This window comes from Euprymna scolopes, chromosome 46 (assembly GCF_053919585.1).
Source record: "Euprymna scolopes isolate OS-2025 chromosome 46, ASM5391958v1, whole genome shotgun sequence".
Classification (NCBI taxonomy): Eukaryota; Metazoa; Mollusca; class Cephalopoda; order Sepiida; family Sepiolidae; genus Euprymna; species Euprymna scolopes.
This window is the reverse complement of record NC_136527.1, coordinates 86,361,975-86,372,279: the sequence shown is the minus strand read 5'-3', so window position 1 is coordinate 86,372,279 and position 10,305 is coordinate 86,361,975.

Here is a 10,305-nt window from a genome sequence, read left to right as displayed (position 1 = left end):
TTTATTTTGTTTCGATTAATCGAACAATCATTCTCACATCTTATCTGCACAACGTTTCGGCCGATGTAACCTTCGACCTTCTTCAGGTATAAAAGTCGCCATGATTTGGTAGCAAAAAGAAGTGAGGGTAGTTCTGTACTCTAAGGTTTCACATTTTTTATCTAGTTTGAAGTAAAAGGTACTTGTACAGTTTAATCAACACATTAAAAAATGAAAATATCGAAAAATAATTAAATTGTACGTATCCGTTATGGAACGAAATTCTCTGAATAAAAAATTTCACTTAATTTCATCAAGTAGGTTTTTTTTTTTTTACAGCGAAAAAACAATTTGTTATGATACCGAGCAAAATGTTCGATTTTTATGAAGAAAAGCTAGAATTAAAGATGGGGAGGGGATGTCCGCGCTTTACATGGATTTATCTTCCTGTGGCGTTTCTAAAATCCAAACAAAAATTAAGAAAAAATCCAAGATGTCTGCCTTCAAAGTGCTGTCATAAAAACATGTTTTCCGCTGTAAAAAACACAAAAAAACTACTCTATCAAATTAAGTGAAATGTTTTTTTGTTTTTTTTCGGAGATCTTCAGTTCAAAACGGATACGTACAATATAAACTTTTTTTGATATTTTCATTTTTATATGTTGATTAAACTGTACAAGTACCAAAGTTTACGCAAATTATAAAAGTAATTTAATTATCAGCGAACGTTGTCTCCTACGAGACCTTGCAGGGGGTTAAAATAGTGACAGCCACCTTAAACCTTGTGTTGCTTTGCGAAGCACCTCCCCTCTCTCTTATCCGATCAAGAGTCTCCCTTATCCCGAAGTCGCCGGATGCCAGCGAGCCACCCTCCTTCGCCCAATTGCAAGGGATGGCTGCCTGGAGGTCACCACCTGTTTAAATGCAATTCTCAAGAGTGCCCATCGGGAGACACGGGATCTCTGTGACGGTGATGATCGACGTTTCCAAAGCGTTTGACACCGTTAATCACGACTCGATCTGCCGGGCAGCGCGCAGGTTTGGCGCACCAGATCCTCTGGTGCGCTACATCCGGGCCGGCTATGATGCTACGACCAGCGTGCTGGGAGACCGGGTTTTTCACCCTTCCCGTGGTGTTCGCCAGGGCGACCCTTTGTTGCCTCTGCTTTTTAACATGGTCATGGATGAGGTTCTTTCCTTGTCCCTTGCCCGAGATCGCTTATCCAATGGGGTCAACTGAGGTAGGGGCGTTAGCTTACGCCGATGACCTTACTCTCTTCGCTCGGACTCCAGAGGGTATGCGAGTAAAGCTTGAGGCGGTGGAACTAGCTTTGGCGCGATCGGGTATGGTGATTAACCCCGCTAAATCACTGTCTCTTGCCATCTTGTCTAACAAGAAGGCGAAAAACGTACACCTGGCCGCAGCGGAGCTTGTCTGTGGTGCTCAACCCGTTCGAACCCTAGGGGTCTTGGATTCGTTTGTGCTGCTCGGGGTCAGTTTCGACTGGAAGGGGATACTTCCCTTTCCACACCACAAGGTGGTCCATGACTGGCTCGGGGAGTTGCATTCTGCTCCGTTAAAGCCGCAGCAGCGCATTGAGCTCTGGCGGGGATATGCGATGCCCCGGCTATTGCATTCATTTGTCTTGGGCAACGTGCGCCACAATACTCTCAGGGCTATCGATGTTAACGTGCGAAACAGCATCCGCAAGTGGCTCAGGCTCCCAAAGGACTGTCCGGTCGGCTTTTTTCATGCCGCTGTTTCTGATGGGGGATTGGGGTTGCCTTCATTGGTGACTTTGATTCTACTGATGAGGCAAAAAAACATTAATTATAATGTATAAAAAAATCAAAAAAAATCTGGTTAAAACAAATTGAATAACACATGATTAATCATACTGAAACCAGCAAACTTACAATTGGTTGATGGATTTTATTAAAAAATTCGAAACCTTAGAGCGCAGAGCTAACCTTTTTTTTTTCCTGACATTTTTTTAATTGCCATTGCTCCCAGGTCCACTCTGACTTGGAGTGGTAGTACCTGTTAGGGTCCCAACTATGGGTTAAATAGAAACTGACTTGAAAAAAACAAATATATTCTAATAAAAAATTTTTTTCAAAATCACTTGATTCAGCATTAAATAACCTGAAAAGGGTTGATATGCCGTAAAACAAAAACAACCACCCAACCAACTAAAAACTTACAATTGGTTGATGGATTTTAATAAAAATTTAATCATAAGTTAAAAATGATACCTCTAAGATTCCCTGATAATTAAAGCATTTTTATAATTAACTAGCGAGGGGTACCCGGCGTTGCCCGGGTGTTTGGAGGTGTGTGTGGAAACTCGGGGGGGGGGGGGGTTAAAAAAATCGTTTTTGTAGGTAAGTATAAGGATCGAACCCGAACCCTTGAGGCAAAGTTGTAAATTAAAGTGTGAAAAAAAAAAAAGTGCAACGTTAACCATTGCCCCACCGCGAGATGCTAACGGAAACACGTTTGAATTTATTTAATTACTTGGATTTGGCAGGTGCCCGTTTTAATGAGTTAATGAGGTCAAGTTTGACTGCGGGATAGTAATTTTTATTTTCCCAAGATGTTATAGGAAAAAGACTAACCCACATGCGGCGAGCGACAAATGTTGAATATTTATCTTCCCGAAATCGAGTAAATTAAATAGACAGGCGAGCTTCGTTGTTAACTTTGAGATATTACAATTTATATGCGATCTAAACAGTTTTAAAAAGTTGTGAGCCGACCGACCACTTCTCTGAAAAAAGCCTTTCTTGGACATGCACAAAAAGCGAACATACATTTTTGCTTTTATATATATAGATGTAAACTTACTTCCAAGTAGATCCAAAAATTCGAAACCTTACAGTGCAGAGCTAACTGCATTTTTTGTTCCTTCCAAAACATGGTGGCTTTTACACCTGATAAATGTTGGTTACATTGAACGTAACGTTGTGCGGATAACGCAATGGTCTGATTACTTTAACATTCATATCTCATCCCAAACATTCAGAATTATAATTGTTTTTTACTGAAATATTATTTTTTATTTAATAGTGAGCTAATTAATTTGATTTTTTGTTTTTTACAATTTCTTTTTTTAATTTAAAAAAAAGTTTTTGTTTGATTTTTTTTTTGTTTTTTACAATTTTTTTTTTTACTCGATTTTTTTTTATTTTTCTTTTTGATTTAAAAAAAATATTTTTTTAGATTTTTTTAATTTAAAAAAAAAGTTTGATTTTTTTTTGTTTACAATTTTTTTTTTACTCGATTTTTTAATTTTTCTTTTTGATTTAAAAAAAAATATTTTTAGATTTTTTTTTTTGTTTGATTTTTTTTTTCTTTTTTCTTTTTTACTTCATCTTTGTTTCCATTAATTTTTTTTTAATTTTTTATTTTTGACTTTGAATTTTCTTTTCTTTTTTTTTTTACTAATATTAATGAATTTTTCTGGTGGATAGTGCAACAATATCTTTAGACAATGCTTAAAACAGGATAAGATTTAAATTATTTAAGAAAACGGTTTGACAGAAATTTAACATTTTTTTCTTGATTTTTTTTTTTTTTTTGATAGATATTGAAGAAAACAACTGGACAATAACTTAATTACGTCCCTAGATGATTGATTTTTAATATAAGCAGGAAATGGCAGCTAACGTGCTTCCTAACTTCCAGCGTCGCGCTACCGAAAGCAGTGAGAAGGCAAATCAGTTCCTTCACTTTTATTGCTTTTTGCGTATTTCTATTGTGAAGCGATTTATGGAAGCAATTTATTGAAGCGATTTATTGAAATATAAGGTTGACAAGAAAGTTCTTGCGCTTTTTAACTTTTAAATTCAGATGAACATATCTCAGCGTAATCAAAAATTTATTGATCAAAATAAGCACCATCAGAATCAACATACTTTTGCCAACGTAAAACAAGTGTATTTGTGCAAGTAACGTAAAAATCTTGCGTTCTGGTAACGATGAAGTCGCTGAAGATATTTTTGATATTGCTTAGGTTTTTGAAGCATTTCTTATGCAGAAAGTTGTTGAGATGCTTAAAAAAAGTGGTAGTCGGTAGGTGAGAGGTCTGAAGAGTATGGCAGATGAGGTAAAGTTTTGTAGCCCAATTCGTTCAACTTCTGCAGGGTTTTTTTTTTTTTTTTTACACAGTGGTCACCACTTATCAAGGCCCGGAAGCCACTCAGGGATAAGGGTTATTGCAAGTACATTACGTTAATGTGGAGATTTGATGAAGTGTTTACTTAAGGGGGCAGTTCATTAGGAATTTGTTAACGTTGGACTTGAAGACATCCAAGTTGTAGTCAGGAGGGAAGCAGGCAGACGGAACAGAGTCCCACAGGCATGCAGTTCTAAGAAAGAAGCTTTGTTCATGGAATCCACGTTTTGATTTAGGCACAGATAAAGAGTGGGGGAAATTTTTCACAGTGGATTCGGCTAGACGGGTGTTTTTCGTGAAAGATTGGCGAGGGGGGACCAGAGATTGGAGTTCAGATGAGCATCTGCCATGGAAAGAACGATACAACAAGGATAGGCTCGCAACGTCTCTTCTGTGGGAGAGAGGTTGCAGGGTAGAGAAAAGGGCATCCCCCACTAAGCTACAAAGTCTAGTATAAATGCCTAACAACGAAATGCAAAAATCAGCAAACAAAAAGAATCAGCAATAAGCTAAAACACAAAGAAATATACAACATATATATACTTATTTACAATTGGCTGTAGTTCAATGTTGATTTTGACAGACTCCGCTCGGTCCGAAATAGGTTAATTAATAATTATTGTACTTGCAATAACCCTTATCCCTGAGTGGCTTCCGGGCCTTGATAATGGATGAGACTTCTTTTGGTGCAACTCTGGCTTTAGGAGTGTTGTGGAGCTTCTTTGGTGTTTACCCATTGAGCTAAGCATTGCCGGTTGTCGTAAAGAACCGACTTTTCATCGCAAGTCACAACCCGGTCAAGAAACAGTTCGTTCTTGTTGCATAAAAGAAATGAAGATGACACTTCATAATGGCGTTTCTTTTGTTTGTCATTCAATTCGTGAGGCGCCCATTTATCAAGTGTTTTTTTTGTCTTTCCAATCTCTCTCAAGTGGTTGGAAATCATTGTATATGTTACGTCTAATTCAGAAGATCTCAAACAGTTGTGCGTGGATTGGCTTCAACTAAGGCTTTTAATTAATCGTTGTCAACATCCGTTGGCCGACCACTATGCTCATCATCTTCAAGACCCTGGTCATCGCCATGAAATTTCTTAAACCACCATTGTATTGGCATTCAGTAGTGGTTCCTGGGTCAAGTGCTTCGTTGATAACACAAGCTGTTTCAAGAGCTTTTCAACCTAGTTTGAATTGAAAAATTGAGCGAATTTTCTGGTTTTTTTATTTTTAATCCAGCGTTGTTTTAAAACGATTGTAATTTAAATGATTAGATATGTTGTATATTGGTTTATATTGGAGGAGATGATATATTAAAACGTGTCATGTGTTATCTAGTGGATGTAAGATATTGTTCTTTTAACAGACAGATAATAAACGTATAAATCGTATGTATGTTGTTTAGCCAGGAGGACATGATATTGACGTGTGAACTGAATCATGTTGTATCAAACTTATCACACGGGATATTTTTACAGTTCATATGTAAGAAGAATAATACATGCTTTATACCTTTTTTTCTTGAAGAGTTCTTCTGTATCTTCCCGCTGCCCCGTGACGAACCATGAAATAATCAGCACCATCCAATTGAGACATCTGTTCTTATTTGTGGAACCATTAAAACAACTCTTTATATTTTTATAATATAAATTTATTACAGTTGTCTCAAATGGTTTTCACAGGATCTGCAGTTTGTCTGCATGTTCTATTCTTACAGCCTGCTCCTAGCTGTCTGTCCACCCCTGTCTAGACGTCTGTCCACTCTGATAGTCAATCCTCAACTCTCTGAATCTCTCCAAAACTAACTACATCACGTGTTCTCTTACGTCACCTAATTACGTGTCTCAGACCAATCTAATGTCCACAACTAGTTATTTGTTTATTCAAAACCCCAAAATAATGTTTACATATATTTTCTATTTTCACATTCTTTTTGCGATTCACACGTCAATCATTTCTTCCCCAATTTAATTGTTTATTCTTCTAATCATAATAATTGATCCAACGACCATCCGTCACTCAAATCAATTAATAAGAATACAATAGCAATAATAACAATGTTTTGACCATTGACCCCGCTTGCTACAGTTAACAGATACTACGCTATGATCACAGGGTCATAACATTACAGATAGAGCGAAGAACGCTCTTTAAAATGATATATAAATTAAAGGTTTTATAACGAAAACTTATTTAAAAATACATCATTTGAAATCAAAATGAAAACTTCCGCTAGAACCTTCTTGTCAACCTTATAAAATATAAGAAAATGTCATTATTGAAAAAATACAATAAAAATTAACAAAATTATAAAAAGATAAAAATAACAGAATTAGTCTTTATTTGCACTTTTAATAATAAAATTAATAAAATACTTTTATTTTATTTAAAATTTCATAAAACAATATATTTATGAAATTATAAAAATAAGTTATTTTTTTAAATTTAAAAATTAGTTTTTTATTTGAATTTATTTCATAAATATATGTGTATGAAAGCATAAAAATAAAATTATTGATATCAAAATTACAATTTTTCAAACATCATAAAAAAAAACGTATCCAATACATAATACCCCCAAAATAGTTAAAAGAATATATATATATATATATATATATATATATATATATATATATATATATATATATAAATAAAATGAACTGAGCGTGCTGGACAATTCACATTATATTTTCACGTTCGTGCCGACCTACCGCTAGCATATATTAAAAGGTGTTTTTAAAAATTCTTCAAAAAAAAACTAATTTCAATAATTGTTGGTTAAAATTACACTGAAGAACTTTTAAATGATTATTTAAAAAAAAAAAGAAACTTCAATAATTATTATCTATATATAAAGGGCAAAATGTGTGCGTATGTTTTGCAAAAACTTTCGATATACGCGATGGATCTTTACGAGATTGGTATCTAAGCTTCAGCCTCTGTCCCATCAACGAAATGTTGCATCCCTCTGCCTGTTCTACAAGTATTTTAATGGTGAATGCTCTGGCGAACTGCAGACACTTGTGTCCCCCACGACGTAGACACCCTTGACAAACCCGACAGGCAGCTAAATCCCACCTCCACACAGTAGAGATCCCTAGATGTAAAAGATCTTTCTACTCCAGTAGTTTCTTCCCCAGAACCGCTTGACTCTGGAATTCCATTCCAGGTCCCTGCTTCCCCAACTGTACTGACATGCAGAAGTTCAAGTGTAACGTGAACCGACATCTTGCTGCCCAAATCCCAACATAGTACCCCAGTAGTTGCTGCACCTGATAGTAGCCCCCTACACCAAAGTGGCAATGTGTCTTGTTTGGGGTGAAAATGTAATAAAAAAAAATTTTTTTTTAAAAGTGTGATCCTTCGGACGACAAATATCGAAAAATTGGCCAAAACCTTAATTCCTTTACCTTAAACTGGCCACTTTTCTACAAGGAGGGGTCTTTTTTTTTTTCGCTGATATTCCGTGAATTTCAGTGGAGGCATCGGCTAAAACGTTAGTTTTTTTTTTTTCCTCCTTCGCATTACGGGTTCGAGTCTGCCTTCCTGCCAACTACCACATTTTTTTTTTTAACACATTTCTCCACCCAAGCTATTGTTGTTTTGTCCCCCCCCCTACCACCAGGGTGTCCTTACTATGCCTCCACACACCCGGACAACGCCGGGTACCCCTGCTAATATATACAAAATCTAGACAAATTAAAATAGCATATTTAAGCGTATTTTATACCAGGCAAAGCCGGGCGCTAGTTACAAATATAAAAAAAAAGATTGGAAAAACCTACTAAAAAAAAGAATACATGCACAAGAGTGTAAGAGAAAAAGAATTGGAGGAAATGATTTTTCTTGTCACCTCTTCCGGTAGCAGTCACGCAGTAAGTTAGGAAGTATGTTAGCTGACTATAACCAAAATGGCAGATGAAACATTTTACCATTAAAATGTTGTTTTTTTTAATTTAAATAATACTGATTATGAAGGACTCGTTAAGGAACAGTTTTTTTTTTATGCACCAGGAACGCTATTTTATTCTTAACAATTTTGTTATGAAATAAATGATTCGATTAACAATCAAACATTTTTAACTTTTAGTTGTGTAAAATAAATGACACTCACGTCGGATAGTGAAACGATAATTAATATTATCAAAATGATAATTAACATTAACAAAATGATAATTAACGTTATCAAAATGGTACTCCACAGTATTGAAACAATACTTAACATTATCGAAATGTTAATTAACATTATCGAAAGGCCAGCTGAACTTTTGGATGTTGTTGAAATCAATTTGAAATATGACATTTTTATGTAATGTCGTTATCTTGTTATGAATAAAAATGTTAAAATGTTATTTGATGATTGAATTTGATTTTCTTCGTTTTCTTGGAATTGTTTTACTTATTTTCTCTTTTCCTAATGAGTTTTTTAATATTTTTTTATTATGTTTTTTCATGTTTTTTGTTTTTTTTTTAGTTTTTCGTGATTTTTTCCGTTATATATTTTTCATTATTTTTTAATATTATTTTTTCACAGTATACATTTTTAATTATTTTTTATATTATTATTTTACAGTATACATTTTTCTTTATTTTTTCATTGTTTTATTTATTTTTTACAGTATGTATTTTTCATTATTTTTTTATATTATTTTACAGTATACATTTTTCATTGTTTTTTTAAATTTTTTACAATATGTATTTTTCATTATTTATATTATTTTTTTACAGTATGCATTTTTTATTTTTTCATTATTTTTTTATATTATTTTTTTTATTCTTTTTATATTATTTTTTAATTTTTTTATATTATTTTTTTTATTCTTTTTATATTATTTTTTAATTTTTTTATATTATTTTTTTACAGTATGTATTTTTCATTTTTTTATATTATTTTTTACAGTATGTAGTTTTCATTATTTTTTTATATTATTTTTTACAGTATGTAGTTTTCTATATTTTTTTATATTATTTTTTACAGTATGTAGTTTTCTATATTTTTTTTTTTTTCATTATTTTTTACAGTATGTACTTTTCTATATTTTTTCATCATTTTCCATTGTTTTTCATTATTTTTCAGTATTGTTTTACATTATTTTTTATTTTTCATTATTTTTTTTTTCATTTTTAAAAAGTTTTTTCCATATTTTTTTCATTATTTAAAATTTATTTATTTATTTTTTTTTTCAGTATATATTTTTCAGGATTTAAAAACATTTTTTTAATTTGTTTTCATGATTTTTTTTTTTCATGTATCTGTTGATATTAAGTTTTTTTTTTTCTGATTTTTCTAAATTTCTTGTTTTGGTACGAGTGCATTTTGTGAACCGGACGTATCGGAGCATTCATTCGCATTTGCCATAACATGACGTAAAAACTGCTTGTCAATCAGAAATCAACAACGAACGTGAATGCAGTTACCCAATAACAAGCAACAAATAATATCCCTTTATGTCCGAGTAGCGATATGCCATGTTAGGGGTGAGAGTAAGTAAAAAAAAAAAAAAAAACACTAAGTATCGTCTGATTAGAAAGAAATATATCATCTTGTTATCATTTCAATTTTAATATTTTTCTTTTTAAAAAGTACAATGTCAGATTTTTATGCAAGATTAACGTATGAGGTGTACCTTCAATAAGTTTCCAGACTTTTTGTACAAAATTGTCATATGTTAAGTCTTGCGACATTATGTTGAACAAAGATGGCAGCGAAGAATCTTTAGCAATTCCTAGTAACAAAGATGGCGGTGAAGAATCAGTGCAGTTCCGATCTTGAGTGTTAAGCAATTCGCAGTAACAAAGATGGCAGCGAAGAATCAAATGCAGGTTTGTGACAGACGACAGCGAACTGATTGAATCCAAAATTCAACAATTTTTATGGTAACTTTGGAAGTTTCTGATCGGTTGGTTATTATAACTTGTGGTTATTATAACTTGTGGTTATCATAACTTGTGGTTATCATAACTTGTGGTTATCATAACTTGTGGTTATAAAAACAATTACATCGAGAGTATCACCAGGACCGCTGCGAAGAAGGTAGGTTCTCTCTATCATGCTAGAAAGCTACTAACGCCTGAAAGTATCCTGTACCTCTATAAGGCCACCATTCGCCCATGTATGGAGTATTGTTGTCATATTTGGGCTGGTGCATCTG